The sequence below is a fragment of the Mobula birostris genome, chromosome 20 (genome assembly GCF_030028105.1).
Source record: "Mobula birostris isolate sMobBir1 chromosome 20, sMobBir1.hap1, whole genome shotgun sequence".
NCBI lineage: Eukaryota > Metazoa > Chordata > Chondrichthyes > Myliobatiformes > Myliobatidae > Mobula > Mobula birostris.
In genome coordinates, this window is record NC_092389.1 from 17,070,598 (window position 1) to 17,097,225 (window position 26,628).

General features: G+C 39.4%; 1 protein-coding gene across 14 annotated transcripts in view; it reads left to right on the top strand.

Annotated features, from left to right (window-relative positions):
- gramd1ba (GRAM domain containing 1Ba) overlaps window positions 1-26,628 on the top strand; it is a 600,767-nt gene that overhangs the window by 377,893 nt on the left and 196,246 nt on the right. The window contains exon 1 of one of the 14 annotated variants that reach the window (XM_072238342.1): window positions 16,800-16,818. The exons of the other annotated variants lie outside the window; for them this stretch is intronic. The gene's annotated coding sequence lies outside the window, so the exon portion shown is untranslated. Of the gene's footprint in view, window positions 1-16,799; window positions 16,819-26,628 lie in introns of those variants that run through there. 14 annotated transcript variants of the gene reach the window in all.

Below are 26,628 nucleotides of genomic sequence, written 5' to 3' on the forward strand. Positions count from 1 at the left end.
GTTATATTTTTCAATATTAAAATGGCAATATTTTTATTTCGAAAATAAATTTTATTCACAGAATTATATACAAGAAATAGAAAACAGTGTGTGGCTTTCTTTACTTTTATAATGTCATCCAGGCATTATATTCACAGTATTGTGAAGTCAATATATTTGCAGTTTCAATAAGTTTGAACATTATTTATACAGAGCACAAGTGCTACTCTTGAGGTTTATTTGGAGAGTGTACCCTCAGATGTTTGCTGGACTGTTATAGGGGGGATAAAGTGAAATTATAATTTCACCATTTAAACTACTTTTATAAGCAATCTTATGAACATGTTTATTAAAAGTAGAAGAGTCCTTTGGTACATAGTGGAAATAATTAGTAATGATCATCCATTCGCAAATTAGGTCGTTTTCTTTCAAAATAAAATATTTTAAGGTTAATATAGGAACTGTATGAAAGACTATATACCCCTACACATGCAAAAAGTTACTTTGGATCTATGGTTCCCAAATTTCTATACACTGATGTTATTGTATCAATATCAAAATTGATGTTTAAGCAGTGCTTTGATTTTAAAATTATCATCTTTGCATTCAAATCTACGTCTACCTTATTCTTTCCTGTAATTTTCAGCAATATAATTGTCCTAGTTATTGGTGCTCATCCAGCCTGGCTAATGGAACTTATCTGAACTCAATCACTGTAATAGTAGCTGCTAGAACATCACCCAGCAAGGTGTTAAGCTCCAGAATTCCTAGTATAAACCCCTCTGCTTTTCAACTTCACTTTCTACTTTTAAGATTGCTCCTTAAAACCTACCTTTTTTCCCAAACCTTTGGCCATTTCTCATCATCTCTCCGTATGAACTTTGACATAACTTGTTCAGTTACATAGCTGCGATGCACCTTGGGATATTATTTCTATACAAAAGTAGGTACTTAAATGATTTTCTGTGTGTTATGTATTCATCTTTTAAGATTAATCAATAACGATTGATTGCTCTGCATAGTATTTACGTCTAAAAGCACCCTTAAAATCTAATTGAGTTATATAAGGTACTTCTGTTTAGTTGAGAGCTACTGTCTTTAATAAAGGATGTTCTGTTTATAGTTCTATCTCTGTCCATTTGCTTTTCCAAGAAGCAGCACAAAGGAACCTACACTGGTTAGTTGATAGGCCATATGGCAATTAATGAACCTACACTGATACCTCACTTGTAACTCAGGATGAATTTGTAACCCGGGAATGAGAGTATTTATGAAGTTGATTCTAATATAGAGATACAGTAATGACATTGCTGCTCTGCTGTAAACCTGCCACAAATCTAGCGGTGAATTGCCTGTGGCGAGGCTGTCTATGGAGGCTGGTGTTTGGCAGGTGTGGGTGAGTGCTGTGATCACTCAGCACAAATATGGACCTTTAACGGGAACCGACAGCACTTACATCATGTATTGATAGACTGACTGAATCCGATGGTGCCTGTCATCACCTCCTGTTGAAGGGCATGGAAGTTCCTGTCTCTTTGTTTGGCTACACAGCTCTCCCTAGGCCAGAGACTTCTTGGGTTTCAAGCTCAAAGGTGGTCGCTAGCCTGTGAGCTTCTGCAACCTAATGAAGAGATGGGAAGACAGCTGCTTCTATAACATCCAACAGCTGGTGATGACACAAACTGCAGCAACAGAATGGTTATCAACATAGTCTCCTGCAATGATCTGTTTTCATCATGACTCATATGTCAGTGCTCAGTGGCTGTATTGGTCATTCCAGTCTGCATTATACCAGGATTCACAGACAACTTCTCCATATCAGCTATTTCTGTGAAAGCACGGCTAAAAGCCAACACTTGAACCAGCTTCCTAGCACAGGAGTAGGGCAACCTGAGTGGATATTTCTTTCTAAGTACAGTGAGGTATGTAACTGAGTGTTCTGACAGCACTATGATGAACCAACATTCTGTGGGGAAGTGAGGAATGTGTACTTGTGTGGACTATCTTTGTTGAGGCATAAATTCCACAAGGATGCAATTACTCTTTTGAAGCACATAATTTTTTCAAAATTATGCTGTTTTCAAGTAGCTGTTTTTTAAAACCTGTGGGAATTATTTGGCTTTTAAAATCCAGGAATGTCAAATTTGGTAAACTTCCTACATATGGCAGGCAAGATACAATCATGAAGATCTATTTTGCAGCTTGATATTTCTTTTCCTCTTGAAATTGATTCTTATTGGCAGATTCTCCTAACTGAATCAGTTCTATGAATAAGGGAAATAAACAGCATTAATAAACAAAAATATTGATTAAACTAAACTAAGCGCCCTTCATAGCTGCCTCTATTTCTTCTTATTGCATTATCTATAGTATTAGTCCAGCTTTTCAGTGCACAATAATTTGCCTTTTTTATCCCAACACTACTTCCTCTTTTGTTGTGGTGCTAAATAAGGAGTTGGAGTTGGCCACACTGTCTCTTCGGGATTAAGAGAGCCATAAAAGAGAAAGAAAAATCTTATGATCTTTCCCAAATTAGTTATTCCACTTGAAGATAATAGTACAAATTTTCTTAATTCTCCTATTATTTTCGGATGTATATGCTGCAGTAGCATCCTGTCTTTATGCAATACCATAAAATGTCTTCAAAATACATTCAAATCTCACAATCTGATCTTTTCTTTACAGATGATTTTCCAAATTATGTAAACTCAAGTTGATTTGCTGCCAGGTTTAAGTGTGAATACACCATTGGGGTTTTTAATCCTGGAATTTCTTTAGCTTCTTGGCAGGTAGAGAATTGTGCACATTAAACTTTCTGGTTCGTCCTGGGTATTATCCAACAGCTATTGAGAATATTCAATAATACAGATTTCCAAGTTAAGAAAACAACCTGATTTTGATATTTTCTTAATATGTTTTTGTTGGAAGAGGCCTTCCAAAAACCCATTTCCTTTCGGTATCTTAAGCCATCACATTTAGCCAAAAGGTTCGAACTAATTTAGCTTTTATTTTTCTGTTCAAGATACTTGGGTGCACAAATTGAAATGATAAGCTGCTACTGAAATTAGAAAGGGATTTAGTCTTAAAATCTGTTCTTCATGGCTGTATTGAGTAATGCATTTGTTGGGCATTTCCCTCCATAAAAAAAGACATCCTAAATTATAGATCTACAAAGAAATTTTGAAATTACTCGTATTAGAGAAGCACACCTTCTTCTAAACTTGCAAATGCAGAGTTTGCAAAGGGACACCTTGAAATGTCGTGTAATGCCAGTCAGACCCTTCTTATCATTTCCTATATCCTAAAGGTTGGCAACTAGAAATACTGAATATAATAGCATAAACCCTTTACTAAATGTTGATGTGAATTGCTATAATGAAAATCTATTTGTAGTTTATCTAATTTGAACTGAAAAGCATTGACATTTTAATATCAATGCATAGTATATCCATTCATCTAACCTAATCATGCAAATTGGATTAATAGTGCTGTTGCCATAATGACAGTACTATATATGATTCCATTCCTTGGGAGTACAGTCAATTGCAGTTTCAAAGTTATTATGAAAGTACATATATGTCGCATATACAACCCTGACATTCAGCTTCTTGCAGGCATACTCAGTAAATCCAAGAACCATAATAGAATCAGTGTGGAACCGTACTCAGTAAGACGAACAAACAACCAATGTGCATAAGACAACAAAGTGCAAATACAAAAGAAAAAAAGAAAAAGTAATAGTAGATAAGCAGTAAAAATCAAGAACATGAAATGAAGATTCCTTGAAAGTAAGTCCATGGGTTGTGGGAACTTGAAATTGAGTGACGTTGTCCCACTGGTTCAAGAGACTGATGGTTGAGGGGTAATAACTATTTCTGAACCTGATGGTGTGAGTCCTGAGGTTCCTGTACCTTCTTCCTGATGGCAGCAGTGAGAAGAGAGCATGACCTGTGTGTTGGGGGTCCTTGATGATAGATTCTGGTTTCCTGCAACAGCACTCCGTGTAGAGATGCTCAATAGTGAGGAAGGCTGTACCTGAATGGACTGAGCCATATCCAATACTTTCTGTAGGATTTTCTGTTCAAGGGCATTGGTGTTTCCATACCAGACTGTGATGCAACCAGTCAATATACCCGCCATCACATATCTATAGAAGAGTGGCATGGTAGCGTCACGGTTTCTTTTTTCATTTGTATTTGCACAGTTTGTTGTCTTTTGCACATTGGTTGTTTGTCCGTCCTGTCTGGTACGGTTCCTCATTGATTCTACTATGTTCTTGTACTTACTGTGCACAGTGCTTTGCAGTACCAGCAACCCAGGATCAGTTCCATCGTTGCCTGTAAGGCGTGTTCGTACAGGCAACCTCTACATGGGGTGCTCCAGTTTGCTCCCACAGTTCACAGACATAGCTGTTGATAGGTTAATTGGTCATTGTAAATTAACATGATTAGGCGAGGGTTAAATTGTGTGCTGCTGCTGCGCAGTGCGGCTTGAAGGGCCTCTGGTTTCCTTCTCCTGAAGTCACTAATCAGCTCCTTGGTCTGCTGACATTGAATGACAGGTTATTGTTAAGGCATGACTCAGCCAGATTTTCAATCTCCCTCCTATATACTGATTCACCACCACATTTGATTTGGCCAATGACAGAAGGGTCATCAGCAAACTTGAATATGGCTTGGGAGCTGTGTTTAGCCATACACAGCACACAGCCTTGTGTTGCACCTGTTCTAAGGGAGATTGTGGAGGAGATGTTGTTGCCAATCCAAGCTGACTGGGGTCTGCAAGTGAGGAAATCGAGGATCCAATTGCACAGGGAAGTATTGAGGCCATCCTATTGATTAGTTTTGAGGGGATGACGGTATTGAATGTCCTTATACAGTATTCCAGCTGGGCGGCCTCCAACCTGGTGGCATAATCATCAATTTCTTGAACTTCTGGTAATTCCCCCCCCCCCCGCCTCCTTCACCATTCCCCGTTCCTGTTTCCCTCTCTCACCTTATCTCCTTACCTGCCCATCACCTCCTTCTTGTGCTCCTCCCCCTTTTCTTTCTTCCATGACCTTCTGTCCTGTCCTATCAGATTCCTCCTTCTCCAGCCCTTTATCTCTTTCAGCAAACAACTTCACCACTCTTTCCTTCACCCCTCCCCCCTCCTGGTTTCACCTATCACCCGGTGTTTCTTTCTCCTCTCTCCCACCTTCTAATTCTGACTCCTCATCTTTTTTTTTCTCCAGTCCAGATGAAGGGTTTCGGCCCAAAACATTGACTGGTACACTTTTCCATAGATGCTACCTGGCCTGCTGAGTTCCTCCAGCATTTTGTGTGTGTTGCTTGGATTTCCAGCATCTACAGACTTTCTCTTGTTTGTGAGCTACTTATTGTCTTCAGGAGGAGGAAACTGGAGGTCCATAAGCCGGTCTTCATCGGGGACCAACGGTAGAGAGGGTCAGCGACTTTAAATTGTTTGGTGTTATCATTTCAGAGGATCTGCCCTGTTGTCCAGCACGTAAGTGTAATTACAAAGAAAGCATGGCAGCACCTCTACTTCCTTAGAAGTTTGCGAAGATTCAACATGGCATCTAAAACTTTGACAAACCTGTTTAGATGCACGGTGGAGAATATACTGACTGGTTGCACCACAGCCTGGTGTGGAAATACCAATACCCTTGAATGGAAAATCCTACAAAAAGTAATGGATATGGCCCAGTGCATCAGAGGTAAAGCCCTCTCCACTATTGGGCACATCTACACAGAGCACTGTTGCAGGAAAGCATCATCGATCATCAGGGAGCGCCCACAATGCAGTTCATGCTCTCTCCTCGCTGCTGCCATCAGGAAGAAAGAACAGAAGCCTCCAGCTCCACACTACCAGTTTCAGGAACAGCTCTAGCACCTCACCCTTCAGGCTCTTGAACCAGAGGGGATAACTTCGCTCGACTTCAGTCGCCCCATTCCTATGGACTCACTTTCCAGAGCTCTTCATTTCATGTTCTTGATATTTATTGCATGCTGGCTTGCTTGCTTGTCTGCCTATTTATTTATTTACTTACTTATTTTCTTTACTATTTGTTCTGTTGGGCATGGTCTTCCATTGATTCTGTTGTTTCTTGGGTTTATTGTGTATGTCCACAAGAAAATGAATCTCAGGGTTGTAAATGGCAACTTACTGTTATATGTACTTTGATAACAAATTTACCTTGAGCTTTGAACTTACTAATCAAGAATCTATCAATCTCTGCTTCAAATATACCCAATGGCTATTCAGACCCACAAGGTGTTTTAAAATGCTGACAGTGAGCTGCTTTGGGAAAAAATGTGTTATGTAGACAGTGTGTGGCAAGATCCCATAGGCTGCAGCATTGACAGCCAGTCTTTTTTTTTTGTTGATTTGATCAGATACTCTTGAAATTAACTGAACAGATACCATAACAGGTTTAGTGAATGTGTTGAGATCGGAAGAAAATGGAATAATTTAAGAAGCAAATATAACCTTCATTTGCAGAAAATGAGAGTACTTTAAGAATGCCTGTCTGAATGCTCCTTTGAATCTATAACCCATCAGTCGCCATGGAGACAATTCCTAGGGCAATTACATTGAATGGTGTCAGTAAGCAGGAAGCTAGACCTTGCTCAGTAATCATTCTATTACTGGAAAATGTTGATAGAAGTTCCATTATGCAACAGGAAATGAGCCCTGGAGAGAGAGAAGCAGAAAAATATTAAGAAAATGGAATAGTCTGAGGTAGAAGAATTGTAGTTGTTTTGCAGAAAATTATGCTACCATATGTTTTTGAAATTATGTTTATTTAAACTGCAGCCGATTTTAATGTTGCCATCTACTTATCATACATTTTTGGATATGTAAGAATTCTTGTGTTAATTATCTCACAATGTTGGGTACAATAAAAACCCTCTTGTCACCCAACTTGGTAAAAGGAGTTGAGGGTACAGTGCCTTGGAAAAAGTATTCAGCCCCCAACCCTTTGTTTACATAAATGAGTTTTACAACCAGGGATTTTGATCACTTTAACTGAGAATTTTTACTTGGATCACATGCTTGTTTTTTTTTCTGCAGCAGAGCCCCAAAAAGCAGGAAAAATTGTAAAGCATAAAAACTAAAAATTCAAAAACTGAAATGTCTTCAGTTCAAAAGTATTCAACCCCCTTTGTAGTTGAACCACCATTCTTCATTTGAAGCCACTTCATGGTTGTTCTGGCAGTGTGCTTTGGGTCGTTGTCCTGCTGAAAGATGAACTTCCTCAGAAGATAAACTTTCTGATAGAAGTTGGCAGGTTTTATCAAATGAAGAAAATTGATGTCCTTGAGTGGCCCAGTCAGAGTCTTGACCTTAACCCACAAGACCATAAGATATAGGAGCAGAACTAGACCATTTGGCCCATCAAGTCGGCTCCGCGATTTCATCATGGCTGATCCAATTTCCTCTCAGCCCCAATCTCCTGCCACCTCCTGTATCTCTTCATGCCCTGACTAATCAAGAATCTATCAAACTCTGCTTTACATATACATAAAGACTTGACCTCCATAGCTGTTTGTGGCAAAGAATTTCACGGATTCACTGCTCTCTGGTTAAAGAAATACCTCCTCATCTCTGTTCAAAAAGGACGCCCCTCTGTTCTGAGGGTGTGTCCTCTGGTCTTAGACTCTCCCACCATAGGAAACAGCCTCTCCACGTCCACTCTGTCGAGGCCTTTCACCGTTCAATAAGTTTCAATGAGATCACCCCTCATTCTTCCAAATTCTAGTGAGTACCAGGCCCAGAACCATCAACCGCTATTCATATGACAAGCATTCAATCCTAGAATCATTTTGTGAACCTCCAGTTTCAGCACATCCTTTCTAAGGTAAGGGGCCCAAAACTGTTCACAATACTCCAAGTGAGCCTTAACCAGTGCTTTATAAGATCTCAGCATTACATCCTTGTTTTTATATTCTAGTCCTCTTGAAATAAATGCTAACATCACATTTGCCTTCCTCACCACAGACTCAACCTGCAAATTAACCTTTAGGGAATCCTGCATAAGGACTCCCAAGTCCCTTTGTGTCTCAGTTTTTTGTATTTTCTCTCTATTTAGAAAACAGTCAACCCTTTCATTTCTTCTACCAAAGTGCATGATCATACACTTCCCGACACTGTATTCCATCTGCCATTTGCCCTGTCTAAGTCCTTCTGAAGCTTCTCTACTTCCACAAAACTACCTGCCCCTCCACATATCTTCATATTGTCTGCAAACCTTTCAACAAAGCCATATATTCCATCATCCAAATCATTGACATATAACACAAAAAGAATCAGTCCCAACACAGATCCCTGTAGAATGCCACTAGTCATTGGCAGCCAACCAGAAAAGGCTCCCTTTATTCCCATTCTTTACCTCCTGCCAATCAGCCACTGTTTAATCCATGCTAGAATCTTTCCTGTAATACCATGGGCTTATAGCTTTTTCAGCAGCCTCATGTGTGGCACCTTCTGAAAATCCAAGTCCACAACATCAACTGATTCTCCTCTGTCTATCCTGCTTGTTATTTCTTTAAAAATTTCCAATAGATTTGTCAGGCTAGATTTTCCCTTGAGGAAACTATGCTTACTATGGCCTATTTTATCATGTGCCTCCAAGTACCCTGAGACTCCAACATCTTCCCAACCACTGAGGTCAAACTCACTGCCCTATAGTTTCCTTTCTTCTGCCTCTCTCCCTTATTGAAGAGTGGGGTGACATTTGCCAATCGAACATCAATGGCAAGACCTCAAGATTACTGTCCACTACCGCTGTCCAACTATCTTGGCATACAACTTGAGCAATTCTGTAAGGAGGAATGGGCAAATCTTGCTCCATCACATTGTGCAAAGCTAATAGAGACTTAACCAAAAAGACTATTGGGTATTATAGCTGCTAGAGGTGGTTCAACCAAGTACTGAGCAAAGGGGGATGAATACTTTTGAACTACTGACATTTAATTTTTTTGATTTTTTTTTTAGTTTTTCATGTTTTACAATTCTGTTTTTTGGGCTCTACTGTGAAAAAAAGGAGCATGTGATTCACAAATAAAAACTTTCAGTTAAATTGATTAAAATCCCTGGTTGTAATACTCATCTATGTAAACAAAGGGTTAGGGCTGAATACTTTTTCAAAGCACTGCATTTTCAACTATCCACCTGCATATTTGCCAAGATCATGACAAATATCAAACTCAGATCATAAATGGATATAAAATGCTTCACCACTGGAGTCCAGTGAGTCAGAGGCGCAGTTGTGTTGTTTTTGGTATCAGTCAGATAGAGGAGAGAAAGCAATCGGAGGTCATAAACTTTTCACAAGATTTAAGCAGATCAGAGGATCAGTAATGTGGACTACATTAACACACTTCCTTGAACTGGTTTAAGAAGGTGTATCGAAACATTTATTTATTGAGATACAGTGCAGAATAGGCCTTCCCAGCCCTTCGAGCCGTGCCGCCCAGCAATCCCCCGCTTTACCCCTAGCCTAATCACAGGACAATTTACAATGACCAATTAAACTACCAACAAGTACATCTTTGGACCGTGGGAGGAAACCGGAGCACCCGGAGGCCAGTCACACATTCCACAGGGATTACTTACAAATGATGTTGGAATTGAACTATAAACTCCGAAGCCCTGAGCTGTAATAGCGTCTCTGACCGCTACAACTGTGGAAGAGTATTGTATTGAGCAATTATAAAATAAATGCAGGATCAATAGAGGGAAAAAAGCTGGTTTATATGCTGATAATTATTGAGAATAAAAGGCTTGTAGTATTTGGCTAAGCAGTTAGGAATGTTTGATATTATTTCATACAGCGTTCATGTTGTAGTTTTGGAGTCATTCTTCCAAGCAACATATTGGATATACACAGGAAAGTTTCCTTAGTATTCTGTTCAATGTTGAATTGTCACCCCTCTTTGAGGATCATGACCTTGTCATGGTGGACAGGCCTGTGAGTTCATGAGATCCCAAGAGCGATGCCATCTGGTGCTTATCTCCTGGTAGGGTCACCCATGATGGTAAGATCTAGGGAGAAGTTCCAGGCAAAGAGTGAAATAACTAAGACTCCAGCCGTAGAGCTGGCGGAAGATGATGATGACACGTCACATTGGCAGTGAAGGGTTCCCATTTGTCTTGTATTCCATATCACTAGACTCTTACCTTGATCTGTCAAGGACCATGTTGCAGCTGTCCATGCATCAGCCTCCCCACATTAAACAAAGTCATGCACAGACATTCTCCATTAAGGGAATCCACCCTACACCAGAGTATGTGGATCCTGGATCAGCCTTTACAGCCACCCTCAGACCCCTTAGTCATACTCAACTCAAATGATCGCATTACCACTACTAATCTTCAACTAACATCATTAAAGTATTTCTTCCACTACTATCTGTTGTACAGTGTTTTGTAAATCTATTAGACATATGCAGAGCAAACAAATCATGAACTTAAACTGCTCTAATGTTAATTCTGCCATTTTGGAATCCAGTGCTCTCATAAGATCCTCTCAACCTCTCACTGCTGAATTCATGATTGGTAGTAGGAAAGGCCATCTGCCAGCATTACTTAAAGGAATCATCCAATCCTTGAATGTCAGTTATATACAGTGGCCGCCAGACAGAAAATGCTGGAAATAATTACCATACACAGCCTTTGCAGAAGAGAAGCGGAGTGAGCATTTTAGAACTGTTCTAATGAAATGTCTTTGACTTGAAATGTTAACTCTGTTTCTCCTTCCATGAATGCTATCAGAAGTGGTGAATACTTCCTGCGTTTTGTGTTTTTAATTCAGAGAACAAAGTCGTGGGCACACTTTTCTGCAAGGGCAAAATACCTTCAATGTGTATGTACTTTGTCAAAAAAAGAGGTACCTACCTTGATACCTCAGTGACTCTTACTATGGGTAAAAAAAAGGCTTCATGATCATCTGGTTCACTGTATCATAAACTATCCAGCCAAGGGTAGAGGTGAATTTATCAAAGATAGAGAGACAATCAAACAGCTTTTAACTGACCCTGTCCCTAATGTGTGTGCCCTTGTATACAGTCCACAGCAAACTGCTCAATCTAACCTCACCATCATCTTGACTGATGAGGGTCAAACAAGCTGTATGACAACCTACTAGGAAGCATGGCAGACCTCAGGAGGCAATGCTCTCTTTGTTGCAGAGCTTAATTTCTGTCAAATATTTGTACCCTCATCTCCTATCCATGTGGGATAATTCTTAATTTGACTATATGGTTAGTAAAGAAACAAAAAAAGAAAAGGGCCCATTCTCATGAAAAAGTCTAATGTGCAATGTTGGAGCTCATGGTTTCGTCCTTTAGTTCCCTATCGACCTCTTCCAAGCGTAGCCGACCCTCGGACCCTCACTGCAAGTCCACTCAGTTCGGCGGTCTGCCAACTCTCTCCATTCGAGTCTTCTCTCCTCATCTCTCCCCAACAAAATACCACGAAATCCCTGCTCCCAGACCCACAGGAAAGAACAACATCCCTCTCATTGGATAGCACACATTCCAAAGCCCCGTTATCTCTAGTCATAACCCAAGCATTGCTGCTACAGAGAAACCATTACCTTAGTGGTGAAACATTACAGAGAGGCCATTACATTAACAGTGAAACCTTACAGCGCGTTACAATTCCATTTCAGAAACGTGGTCACTCCAACTTTTGTTATCGAGCTTTGGTACACAGATATGTGTACAACTGGAGAATAAGTGCCATACCATTATTAATCTGATCACTGAGCTAAACAAATGGACTTGAACTTAATATGTGTAAAACAAGATCCTGTAACAATCAGCCTTGCTATATAGCATTGTGACAATAAAGATTGCAACAAAGCAAAGTGTTAGAACACTTTCCACATGGATGATGAAATTCACCATCATTCTTTCAGTTTGAAGATCGGTATCTCAAAACTGATACAAAATTCATGATTGAACGGTTTTCATTCTTCATTCAATCATTCTTCAATGTTGAAATAAAGCTTGTTTCTGCATAGCACATACATACAGATCTGGTTATAATGGTAAAACTTGTGCTTCCTGTGTGAAAGAAGTCCTGACGAAGGGTCTCAGCCTGAAGCGTCGACTGTACCTCTTCCTAGAGATGCTGCCTGGCCTGCTGCGTTCACCAGCAACTTTGATGTGTGTTTCCTGTGTGAAATCTTTTTTTCCAATCTGGCCTATTTATGACACTAGAAACATAGTATTGTGATTGGCTGATAATGACCCTCTAAAATGATCTTGCAAGACCTTCATTTGAATCTTAATTACTGCATTAAGATGGTATAAGAATGAAACTATATGGACTACTAAGCATCAACCATACTAAGAAATTTTGACATTGTACGTTGATTGTCAGCCTAGTTTTCTGTGTATTTTCCTCCTTGTGTACATTTGCGGGTTGGTGTCTACATTGGGAGAACTGTATTCAATGGTAGTGGTAGTTTGGGAGGTGCTGTCAGAATGATCTAAGGCAGTAAGTGCTAAACAGTGCATAGTTCCTGAAAGTTCGACAAAGGTTGGAAAGAAGGTGTTTGGCACATTTACCTTTATCGGTCAAGGCACTGAGTACAAGGGTTGGGACATCGTAGTACAGCTGTAGAAGACATTAGTGAGATCACACTTAAAATAATGTGTGCACTTGTCACCCAGCTACAGGAGTGGGTGCAGAAAAGTTCATAAGGATGTTGCGGAGACTAGACGGCTTGAGTTATTTTGGGAGATTGGATGAACTGAGGCTGTTTTCCATGGAGTGAAGGAAGCTGAGGGGTAACCTTACAGAATTATATAAAATCATGAAGTGCATATAATGTGAATCATCACAGTCTTTCTCTTTAAGGACGTTTGAAAGTAGAAAACATATGTTTAAGGTGAGAAGGGAAAGATTTAAAAGGGACCTGAGGGACAAGTTTTTCACATGGTATTTGTTGGTTAAATAGAACCAGCTGCTAGAGGAAGTGGTAAAGGTGAGTTCAATTACAGTGTTTGAAAGACATTTAGACAGGTGCCTAGATTTAGAAGAAAATGGCCAAATGCAGGCAAATGGGACCAGCTCAGGCTGGAACGTTGGGTTAATATGGATGAGTTGGGCTGAAGGACCTCTTTTCGTGCTGTAGAACTCTAGAACTCTGAGTTTATTTGGTACATTGTATACACTACAGTCATAGTCATGTTATATGAATTAATGCTTTAAGATTTTTGGTTGGTGTAATAGTGATAATGCTTTGAATATTATGTGAAGTTGGTGGTGTAGTGGAAAAGCACACATCAAGTCACTGAGTTTCTTATAGCATTACATTAGAGGTCTTGGGTTTGATTCCTAACATTGACCACCATCTCTCATTGAACAAATATATGGAGACACCATTGTCTTCTGTGAGTACAACTCAAATTTTCTCTGGACCTCTTTTACTCAGGCCACACAACATCATCTCCCTCCCAAGGGGGCCTTATTTCTAGGAAAGGCACAGTTGCTTCCACATAACTTCCATCACCTTTTGCAGGCATGATGCAGGTAAGCTTTGACCAGTGAAGTTTAGTCCCCCTCTTGAAGCTCTGAAGTTATTCAGCAGCATGATTACTGCTGACTAAATACTGAAATTAATTCAATAAATCACCCAAAGAGCTCAGATTTGTTCTGCTTCTATCAATTGAAATGAGCATGGATGAATCACATTCCCAATGACTGTTTTTCAGGACTGTCCCAGGTTAGTCCAGGGAGAGAGTTCTGCTGATAACTTTTGTAGAAATTATTTATAATAACTTAATTCCTGCAGCATTACCCACATATCTATTCTGTCCCTGGCTGATTGCTGTGACCTAGTTCCTGCGATGACAATAAGCTATTATAAGTCTTTGCCAGTGATTTCCAATCCTGAATAAGATGCAAGCCCTTCTGCCTTCCTTCCTCTATTAGATGCAAAGATTTGAATACATTTTTAATGGATCTACTATAGTACTTGCTGAAGCGATAGTGACAGGAGAAGGAGAGATTGGGGAATGTGATTAGGCCAGGAAACACTGCTGTACTTCTGCCCCAATTTTTTATTATCAAGCATCCACCTTTATATTTTCGTTAAAATTATAGTCTTCCTTTATGAAATGGTATCTGCCTTTGTAAACTCATCCTGTTAGTGGTCATCTATAAACCATCAGATACAATTACAGCAAGAAAGTATGATTGAGATTTTCTTTTCATAAATGTTGATGTAAGAATTACATTTTAAAATAAGATAATGAGAAGTGGACGGCATTGTCAAGACATTCTTAAATTGTCCTTCAGTTGTAATATACAAATGGTGAATACATATTTTTGAAAATATCTATTTGTATTTGTAATCAAATGAGTTGGTGTTTTCATGGTCCTTTTCAGTGGTTACAGATCCAAGCCACTCTTCAGTTGAGTAGTTGTTTCAAACTACAGTATTGGGCAAAAGTCTTAGGCTTTTGCATAGTACTATAGCAATTTTATGTATTGCACTGTACTGCTGCCACAAAAAAAAAATTCATGACATGAGTGATGACAAACCTGATCCTGATATGGGTCTCAATTGTGGACTGAGAGTGGGAAGGGGTCAGGAAGAGGGGAGGCATAGTTGGGAAAAGGGGAAGGGAGAGGGGAGGGAGAGGGAAGCACCAGAGAGACATTCTGTAATGATCAATAAACCAATTGTTTTGGAATTAAATGACCTTGCCTGGTGGTCTCAGGGCTAGATATGACTGCACACGTGCCACCCTCTGTTCCTGGCACTCCTTCTCTGCCACTTGTCCCACATCCTGAGGCGCTTCACCCTTGCCATTCCAAACATCCTTTGCTCCCACCAGATTTACAAACTTACTCTCTGCTCCACGTTGACAAATACAGAACTGTGCAAAAGTCTTAGGCAACGTAGCTATATATATGTGCCTAAGGTTTTTGCACAGTACTTTGCCTGCTGATGTGGGGTAGAACTTGTGCAATTTCCACAGACTCTAGAGCACCTTGATTAACTTTTATCTTTAACAGCTGTGCATTCTTTATGAATTTTCTGACCCTTTCAAGTTTTGCCAGGTGTGGCTGCATCTTTCATTGTGCTCGAGTGGCTAGGCCCAGTCTTGCTGAGACTCCTCAGCATTTTGCTGTGTAATCATCTCAGATTTTATGCCAGTTCTGACCTGGCGTACAACAGGGTAGACAACTCCGTTGATCTCAAAGAGGATTCCAGGCTAACAGAATAGGAGGTAAAGGGAATATCAGTAATTCTTTAAATATATATATTTTTAGAAATAATTAAAATATTAAACTAACTATTAATTTAATGTTTAAAATGTTCTAGTTTTAATCTTTAATTAATTCAACCATAAGATTTTCAACTGTCAAATTTGCTTAAGGTTAGACATGAGGAAAACCTCTGCCCTTTGAGGCTAAGGATTCTAAGTGCTGCATTGTGTTAGGCATTGTGACTGGTGCAACCTTGTGTTACATCAAGCATATAGAGGGTAAGAGAGATTGGCCTTCTACATTTGCACCAAGTGAATATCAGAAAGTAGGATCCGTAGGTGACAACCAACTGGCTTAATTTATTGCCCTTTTCCCTTTTGAATCTGTTATGAAAGGAGTCTCACTTAATGATTTATTTCTTCAACATGACCAGAAATATAGTTTCTAGGCTACGATGAGAATCAAAACCTGCATAATAAGCTCTGAAATGCTTGAAGCTTATCAGTTTTTTGGAGATGGTTAGGTGCCTTACTTTCAGGAGGAAATAGAATTCCATTACGCCATCAAATGAATAACTAAATGATCACACTATGTGTAAAGACACAGTGTAATGTTTCCATTGAGTGATGAAATGTCAATTCTAATAAATTCCCATCCTCACTAGTTTTTTTTAAATTGAGGGAATATCTAACTTCTGTGCAGTCCCTCAAGATCAAGGATGACTTGCTTCCACTCCATTTCTCTATGTACTGATAGGCTGATGAGGCTAAAGGCATGCTTGATGGGGCAGGTGGATTAGTGGATTTTGGAGATGGTGTTCTTCTCTGTGTCCCAATGAAAGGACGGAAGTTTCTTTGTGTCGTCCTGATTGCTCATCATCCACATGAGTCAGACACTTCAGAGAATCAACAGATGAATTACACTTTTTTTTCTTAGACACTTCACCTCTGTTGATGTGGTCCTCTTGCCAGGACAAAACTTTGAATAGTGTTTTGGAAAACCAGAGTCTGGCAGGTGAGCAGTTTGGGCAGTCTATCTGAGCTGAATGAATGGCCTGGGAGAGGATGTTGACATTAGTTTCTTCACCTAACACAATCACAAAGTTCATAAATCTATATCATTATTAAAGAATAATTAATGCCATTATGCAGCAGAGTTGAGTTTGACCAGGATGATGGTATTACCATTGTAAATGGAGTATTTCACACTATAACTAAACTTTTCTCTTTATTAATTAACTAACTTAAATTGTTCTCAGGTATTAATGTGGGGACAAAATTTGGCAAGGTTGTCTTCCTGGTTGTTTTCCAGTGTTATAAAATATATTGACGAGATAAGACTGGAATGTCTGCTGTGATCTGATTTCATGCTGACATCCTCTGTGTTAGATACCACAGACCGACTTTATAAATGGCAATGTTTGTATCATAGTGTAGAAGTTTTAATTGTATTGTAAATACACATTTGTAGTTGTGTCATTACCTTTATTTCCAATTTTGAATGGTTGGTTTTGGTTTTAATTTTAACTTTTCTGCAATTTATAGGATTACTGTGGATCTGGAAATACTGAACTTTATTTTAAAAGAGGGAAACCAGGATTCAGAAGAGGTGATGTTTCTAATTGTAGAGAAGCCCAGAACTAGGGTTTCCTAGCAACATAGGCGTTCCTAAGCATCTGGGGGCCCGTTTCAAGAGTTAATGTGGGGCCCTACCCCTGCTTCCCCAAAAAAAAGAAAGAAAAAAAGCGAATATTCAAGTTGGTTTGCATCAATAATGGTATAATTTCGGACTTAAACGTTGATGCATTATATGCAGTTTCAGCATAATGGACAGACAGCTCAACATAATCAAAACAATTCTCTTAATTAAAAACTGAAACAATGACATTTTTTGCTTTGGAGTGGAAGCCCCGCCCTTTTCAGCAGCTAGTCTGCATTGAATGGCACTATGTGTTAGGTATCAGCTGACATAAGAACAGCTTAAACAATTTCCCTCTAATTAAATTAATAACAAAAGCAATGTCATATTTAATGAAAATTCACACATTATTTATTCAATGAACAGTGTCTGAAAGTTAACTACTGGAAGTTTACAACAAACTGTGTCTCGCGCTCTTTCAGCACCACGGACAGCTCACGTAAGGCCTGGAGAGCGAACAGGAGGAGAGTGAGAGAGAGAGAGAGGGGACACAAAACCTAATCGCCTATACACATTTTGAGTGAAATACGTGGTTTATTTTATTATCTTAATTATAAACTTTATTTCTGCTAAAAATGTGTTAAAAGACTTACCACGAGAACTTCACCACCCTCCTGTGCTTGAGTGCTGAGAATGCTTTAATGAGCTCATCTTTGTCCAGCGATCTTGTTATTTTATGCTCAATTGATATTGGAGCAAGAGCTGACAGATGCTCCTGGAGCATGGCTGTCCTCAGATGCGTTTTGATGAGCTTTAGCCTCGAAAAACTTCTCTCTCCACTTGCTACAGTCACAGGCACTGTCAGCATGAGTCTTAGAGCAATGGTGAGGTTAGGATACAGTTCAACCAGATTGTTGCCATAAATGTAGCTCAGAATCTGCAGGCCAGTGGTTTCTTTTGCAGGCTCAGCACTGACAGCAGCCGACACCTCGCACAAAAGGTCCTCAGCATCCACATCACCAAGTATCCTCTCCATGTTTACTCAGCTGTCTTTCAGTGTGTGACTTTGGGTGGCTTTTTCATTTCCATAAATGAAGCCAAACAGACTGTAAAATGACTCCATCAGCTTGAAGCGCTCACTGATGCCTGTGATGGCAGAGTCCACTAGTGCAGGAAAACTTCTCTCTTGTACCGTTCCTCGGGTGCCACTGTCAGGGAAGGATCTGCACTTTGGGACTCGTACTAGAACTGGGGTTTTGGTTTTCTGATTCATGCAGTAGGAAAGACCATTGGCATCCCTATCTCTTCAGCTATCTCTCTGGCATCTGTTTGGGCGGATGAAAGGCCGTTCTCTCTGTATTCCTTGAGAAATTTCAGAACATATTCCACCTCGTGCTGCAGCACATTGATTCCCACTTGTGGGCTCTGGAGCAGCTTGCTGACACGATTTACCTCATGTAAAACGTTGTACCAGATGATAACAGTCAGCAGGAATTTCCATGACATGATCTCCTGTTCTAGGCCTCTGGCTGCAGATGTGGTTTCACTGTCACCTTTCTGTGAGGCATGTTCAATCAGTCACAAGAGTGCATTGCCAACATCGGGAAGCTGGTAGCGCAGGACTTTCACACTTTCCATGCGGCACTCCCATCGCGTGTTGATATGGCCTTGAGGGTCATCTGTGGCACGTTCTCCTTGAAAAGCACCCTCTTCTGCACCCTGCTATTTTACCCCCGCATATTGCTCCTGTTATCATATGCCTGTCTCCTGCATTTTGAGATATCTAATCCTAACTTCTCCATATGCGTTAACAAAACGTCAGTTAGGCCTGCACCTGTTGTGTCAGGCAGCGGTAGGAAACCGACAAAATGCTCGCTAACAGTGGCTCTGACATTTACTTGGCATGTGATAATGCACAGTGTCACAGAGAGCTGCTCCATGTGTGCAGCGTCAGTGGTGCAGTCCATTATCACGGAGTAGTAACGTGATTGTTTTACTCTCTCTGTTATCGCTTCCAGTGTCTTGTCTCCAATAAGTGTGATTAACTCATTTTGTATAGTTTTCCCCATGTAGTGGTCAGCAATCTCTTTTTTCTCTGCTCATCTGACATGTTCACTCATCACTGGGTCGAACTCGGCGAGCAGCTCCACCAGACCAAGAAAGTTCCCATTATTTGGTTCATGTAGGGTGGAATTGTGGCCACGGAAAGCAAGGTTTCGTTCTACAAGGTGACAGGCTATGGCAATGAACCTCTTCATGACATCATTCCAGTGTTTTTTTTCCCAGCATTTGCATTTTCTGGTACGTGCTGTTAATGGCACTGTGCGGTCTTAAGCGCGTTTCCGGCTCGCGCCAGCTATCCATGTTGGGAAGGTGCGCATTTGACTTCTCATGATTCTGGAGTGTGAGAGTGAGTCGCTCCCACACTCTGAAACCTCCACAAGTGAGACTGTGATTTCGCTTGCCAAATAGGGTACAGCAGAAACAGAAGATTGAATCAGATGATTCTGAGTACACTAACCATGACCACTGAATGGTTTCTCAATTTTTCATCTTCATAAAATATCTGTCCTTGGTAAAGCGATGGCGTGATTGGCTCTGTGGAAAGTTAATGTCCTCTAACTGAACGGGACCTCTCCTAACAATATTGATCCATTGGTCACTGGTAATATGCATTGGCCAGCGTGCTGGATCGGTCACTGTGAATGTAGTGGGGCTTTCTCTCTGTCTGGTGTGCTGGTGGCGGCATCTCCCTCACCTGTCTCAGTTGTAGGACTGTCATCATGCTGTGGTGCTTGTTCATCAAACAAAGTTTGGTCATCATTATCACCATCTGTTTGAGTAGAATTGTTCTTCTCATTTTCATTGCTCTGATTATCAACATCTCCTGTACCACTTACACTGTCACTTGGCACTGCAGCCCCATGCTGTGACGATATTGCAGCAGCAACTGCAGTCGGCGGGCCTCTTACAGATGCTGGACCAAAGAAAGATGTAACTTTTGGGAGACTATTTAGACGTTTTGTTTTGTTGTCTAATATTTTCTGTTTTTCAGCACCACTAGGATAGGAGTGTTTCATTTTCCTCTCATTGAAAAGTAGCCTTCTTTGCTAGGAGCAATGTTTACAAGTGAAGTAAATATTTTAATGTAGTTCTCAGATGTCAGTCAGCAAGCGCCCACTGGTGGTTCTACTGGCAATAGCAGGAGAATATTGTGGCGTCTGGGAGCTGTGCATTAAAGTCATAGTCATAGTCATACCTTATTGATCCTGGGGGAAATTGGTTTTCGTTACAGTTGCACCATAAATAATAAATAGTAATAGAACCATAAATAGTTAAATAGTAATATGTAAATTATGCCAGTAAATTATGAAATAGGTCCAGGACCAGCCTATTGGCTCAGGGTGTCTGACCCTCCAAGGGAGGAGTTGTAAAGTTTGATGGCCACAGGCAGGAATGACTTCCTATGATGCTCCGTGCTGCATCTCGGTGGAATGAGTCTTTGGCTGAATGTACTCCTGTGCCCACCCAGTACGTTATGTAGTGGATGGGAAACATTGACCAAGATGGCATGCAACTTAGACAGCATCCAGCATCCAAATTTTTGCATGTCAGTGGGGGGCCCCTGGGAGGGTGGGGCCCATTTCAATTGAAACAGGTGAAACATAGCTAAGGCCGCCTACGCCTAGCAGATTAAAATAGATATTCGGAAGAAATGTCTTTTCTGAGAATGGCAAGAATATAGAGCTCATTGCTACGTGGTGTTATTAAGACAAGTGATACAGCTGCATTTAAAGGGGTGGTAGGAATGTGTTAGAGGGAGAAACAAAAATCTCACTTTACAGTGCTTCTGATAAAGTTAACTTTAAACAAGAGTATTATTAATCAAGTAAAACTGAGCAACTTAAGTAGATATTAAGGCAGATAAGTTAGTTTGATGCTAATAAATTAAAGATGTAGTATTTACCCAAACTAGGCAGCTTTTAAAGGACAACATAAAGGGGAAAAAAAATCGAAGGCAGAACATTTTTAGGATAGAATTCCAGAAGTGTTAGTGGCGAAGACCATGGTTCCCAATGATAGATCGCTAGAAATTGGCAATGCACAGCAAGGCAGAATTGGAGGTCTGCAGAAACTGCAGAGTAGTGGAATTGAGGGGAAACAAGGCAAAAGAGTGTGCAGTGTTTTAGAACTAGAAGTGGAATATAAAATAATGGCTGGAAGAGGTTCAGTAAGAAGTGAGAAACTCTTGGAAGCATAAAACTTGGCAAAAATCAGCCAACTCATCTGAATGACCAATTTCTGTGCTGCGTAGTCTACTGTATATCTTTGATATAAAAAGCTGCACAACCATTTCAGGTTAAAATGCTTATTTTTTTCTGAAATACTGTGTAAATCAAGGTCAGAGAAAAATAAGTTAATTCTTTAAAGATTTAAGATTCTGCTGCTTCTGAAAATATGCTTAAAATGCAACTTTTACCATTTGTCCAAATGTGATGATTATGAGGAACTTAGTAAATGCTTCTTTTTCACATTTCAGCATAGTATGCAGAATGAAAATACACATCAAACCAACAGATGCCTTAAAACAGTTAGTTAAATTTATAAAAGTTCACTGAATTGAGCATAATTAAGCAAAAGCTGGACCCCTGATTATTGTATAATGAAAGCAGATTGCAGACATATAATGCTGGAAATGTCATTTGACATACAAAAGTTGAAAAGCATCTGGTACCCACATAGATCAAAAACATGCCCTGCTTCTCTTTTAATTACCATAATAATCTTTTGAAAAAATCAACTGCATCTTTGTGTCCTAATAACAGTGCTTGGTGTCAGCTGTTGCAAATCCTTGATCTTTTATTTCTGACTTTCAAACACAAAGTCTATACCATGATAAACGTAATTTAGATCTGCAGCATTACCCAACGGAGTTCTAATATTTCATACCTGTCCTTTATTTTTGGCATGCAGGTGATCACGCCACTTGAACTACATAGGTCCGTGTGGCATTAATTTCTGATGAAAATAGAAAGTTAGAACCTTTGAAAGGTCTCTGAAAATTGTAGTGAGCTTAGGTTGATAAAGGGAGGGTATAAAACCTGGCATTTATGATTTTATTCAGGTGCATATTCCACCCTCCACTCCCAAAGCAAGATTTTTTGGCTCATTTACATTTTTAACATTTTACAAAGGTTCTATCACCTACAAGAGCATTATTATTTTTAAGTTAATATTTTTGGGGGCAGGCAACAACCAAGGAGATATGCTGTTGTTACTATATATTGAAATTAATGTCACCTGAACTGGAAAGCTTTTGCCAAAGATTTTTTTTAAAGTAGAATATGTTTTTAAGCCATGAATTGAAAATTGCTGGTTTCTTGTTTCCAACATGTTTATAATAATCACTTGATTGTAAATATGATTCAGATTTCTTGAAATATTGATTAGTTTGGGCAAAAATCTTTATACTTTATTCATGTATTTGGAGCATCCTGTTTAGATACAGCTTTGCTGAATCATTGAGGATAAATCAATGCTTATCAGGTTCTTCAGGGAGTAATCATGTCACCTGGGAGCCACTCAAGAACACAGACCAAGAAATTTTCAGTTTTGTGATTAGGTTTGTTAGTTGGTCACAATGGATATTCAAAATGTTGGCATAAATAAGTTTCATTTCCCCTGAGATAGTGAAGGAAAATCTCAGCCAAGGTTCCTGTTCCTGAATGATGGGAAATGACTTCTGCATGTGTGTATTTTAGCAGGAGACAGAATCAGGCTCAGCTGTGTTATCCTGGGGTGATTAGATCAGCAGGCAAAAAGGATGTATAAAACCTTTTCATCTCAAGTATTTGTTATAATCTTTCTAGAAATTTAACTAGGTATTATTTATCCCACTTTCATGTTTGCTTCAGAGTATTGTGCCCAACTGGGCTGTGCAATTTAAAACCAGCGAAATGAAGATGATCATACCTTGCATGTCACAATACATGTAGCAAGAAAATAATGGTCATTTTGAATTACTGAAATAATGGAAGGGGAGATGAGAGAAATCTGGGCTAAAGCTGAGAAGAGAACGGAGAACTTTACAAGGATGGAACATGATATGCTGTTCAGCCATTGGTTGTACAAAATTTCAAGCTCTGTCCCAAACAGCTGGCTGGGCAGTCAGTGGGATTGGGTAAAGGGTGTATTCATAAGATTGTCACAACATAAGGGAGGTATATTTATTCTCTCAGGTTGAAAGTGAAAATCTTTTTAGCCCAATTTCTAATTTAGGGCTTCATTCTTCCCTTTGAAAGGTATAACTGAACCTATTTTCTCCACCTTTCTGGCAGTATGATCAGAGGTTAAGGGAGCTAGGGCTTTACTCTTTGGAGAGAAGGAGGATGAGAGGAGACATGATAGAGGTGTATAAGATAATAAGAGGAATAGATAGAGTGGATAGCCAGCGCCTCTTCCCCAGGGCACCACTGCTCAATACAAGAGGACATGGCTTTAAGGTAAGGGGTGGGAAGTTCAAGGGGGATATTAGAGGAAGGTTTTTTACTCAGAGAATGGTTGGTGCGTGGAATGCACTGCCTGAGTCAGTGGTGGAGGCAGATACACTAGTGAAGTTTAAGAGACTACTAGGCAGGTATATGGAGGAATCTAAGGTGGGGGCTTATATAGGAGGCAGGGTTTGAGGGTCGGCATAACATTGTAGGCCGAAGGGCCTGTACTGTGCTGTACTATTCTATGTTCTATATTACAGACCATCTGCAGCAGGAGAAAGTTTCACTTAATATTTCCCCTGGTTCTTTTGCCAGTCAACTTAAATCCTTATCTGGTGAATTTTGACCCTTGTATTGCTGGAACAGTTTCTCATTATGCACTTTGTCTTCATGATCTGAATGCAATCAAATCTTCAATCAATCAAAGTGCAATCACCCAATCAGTTAAATTAGATTATGAGAACACTCAGTCCTCTTTTATTGTCATTAAGAAATGATACAGTGTTCGTCCAGAGTGATATCACAGAAAACAGGACAAACCAAAGACTAACACTGACAGAACCACATAGTTATAACATATAGTTACAGCAGTGCAAAACAATACCATAATTTGATAAAGAACAGACCATGGGCATGGTAAAAAAGAAGTTTCAAGTCCCGGTCGACTTCCAAGTCCCCGATAGCAGGCTGCAAAAGGGAGAAACTCCCTGCCATAAATCTCCAAGGCACTGACAACTGCCGATGCCTTGGAAGCAGCCGACACCGAGTCCGTCCATCCGAAAACTTCGAGACTCCGACCAGCCCCTCCGATACAGCCTCCCGAGTGCCATCCTCTGCCGAGCGCCTTCGACCTCGCCCCGGCCGCCGAAGCAAGCAAGTTAATCCACATAGCTCAACTTGCTCATCCCTGGAATCATTCATGTAAATAGTTTCTGTAATATAATATTCTAGATTTGATATTCCTATCAATATGTATTATATTTCTATGCATAAATTGTAACCTTCTAAATACCCACTCATTCCAGAAGCCTGCATGTTTCTTCTTGAGGTCCAGCATTATCATGTTTTGAATTGCTTTCCCAGTGCACCAAGGCAGAAGTATGCAAAAGTGAAAGCTATAAGCCAGGATAGATTTTTGGGAAATACCACCGTAAAGTTATCCCAAAAAGGAAAATGCATAAAAAAAGAACGATCACCATTGTCCTGTTTCCTGTTTCTAAACCAATTATATATTCATTGACCATTTTATTCCATGGTGTTAAATTTTGCTGACAGGATGTTATCAAAAACCCTTCTAATAGATTTCTGAACTCCATCAACAGCATCATCCTCATCGCTCCACTCTGGATCAATAAATTCAAATTGTTAATTTGCTTTCAAAAATCTTCACTTGCTTTCTGATTTATTAATCTACACGTGCCAAAATGACTGTGAAGTTAGCTTTGTATCCTTGTTTGGACAAAAATATAACATTTACAATTTTGTAATTATCTGGATCTAACATCACTAACTCCTCCAACTAACCCAGTGCCTAAGAACATCTGATGTCTGGTTCTTCTGCAGTTTCCACCCCTCTTTTTTTTAGTATTTCATCTCAGGTGATTCTTCCACTTCAAAGTTCAACTTCCAGTACAACACTTTTATGAATTTTTAGCCTAGGAAGTGTCTCAAGTATCTTCTCTTTTATTATGAATATTGGATATGTGGGGGGAAGGGTTGGAGAGGTTTTCCCACTTTATTCAAAAATCTCCCAATTTTACAAATTGTTGAAAACGTTCAAGTGCATAAGGATTAAACAGAAATATGGGAAATGCAGAACAGATATTGGATTTTAATCTTTAGAAGATCTTTGGGAAAATGCAAACAGATGGATATTCAAAGGGTTAATTAACAAATAAGTCTTTTCAACTGCATTGCAGAACTTTTTGTTTACAACATTCATTGCTGAAACAATTCTCATTGTGCCCTAGAATCTGCAGGTTCTCTGTATTGGCATGCATTAACAACACTCTCCTTGAACAAATATGTCATTGGAACCAACAAGGGAAAAGGCTATTTTAGATATTATCTTGTGCATTGAGACAGGATTAATTTGTAATTATGTGGTAAGGAATATTCTGAGGGAAAATATTCAGAAAGTGATAGAAATGTATGTTGAGTTCCAAAGTATATTTTTAAAATTGAAAAGAAGACTTAAAACTTAACTAGGACCTGGTAACCTACAGCCTAGAATTCCTAATAGCTATAGTTGCAGAATTACTAGGTGTATTAATTGTGATCTTTCAGAATTCTATTGAATCTAGAACAGTTCCAGTGATTAGGAGAATAGCAGATAACACAGCTATTGAATAAAGGCTGGATAGAGAAAATGGAGAATTACAGACAGTTGACATGATAACTGAATTACATTATTATGGAAATTGCATGAGGATACTTCAAAAATGACAATTTTAGGTAGAATCAACATGGATTTATGGAATGGACAAGGTATGTGAAAAACCTAATAAAATGATTTAAGAATGTAAATTCACAAGGTGGCTAAATGAGATTTTTAAAAAATTGATTATTTACTGTGTCCAGTATGAAAAAAGATTCATGAGTTTGAGGTAATTCATCAATTAACAATTTTAACTCCAGTAATTCAATAGTTGAAATAAATGGGTCATTTTCAACTTGACATACTGTTACTGTTAGATACACAGGGCCATCAGTTACTTAAAATCCAATTATAACAGGTGAAAGGAAGAATAAATATCTTCAATTTTCTGTGACATGAACCATGTGAGAAAGTGACTTGTAACCATGTGGTCATTCTTTGTATTGCATTCTTTGTATTCTAAAATTCTGTCAGTTTAGATTCAACTTTATTGTCATTGTGCTGAGTACAGATACAAAGCCAAATTAAATATATTAATACAAATTAATACAAAAAATACAAATTAACTGTATTAATTATGTGGTCCAACTTAATTGTTTCAGAATCAGGCTTATTATCTCTGAGATATGTCATGAAATATGTTTTTTCAGCAGCAGTACAGTGCAAGACATAAAATAGCTATAAGTTACAAAACATAATAAATAGTGCAGCTAAGGAGTAATGAGGTAGTGTTCATGGGTTCCTGGGCTGTTAAAAAATTGCTTCTTCTAAAATGGTGAATGATGCGGGTTTTCAGCCTCCTGTACCTCCTCCCCAATGACAGTAATTAGAAGAGGGCATATCCAGGATGATGAGGATTCTTAATGATGCATGCTGCCTTCTTGACGTACCACTTCTTGAACATGTCCT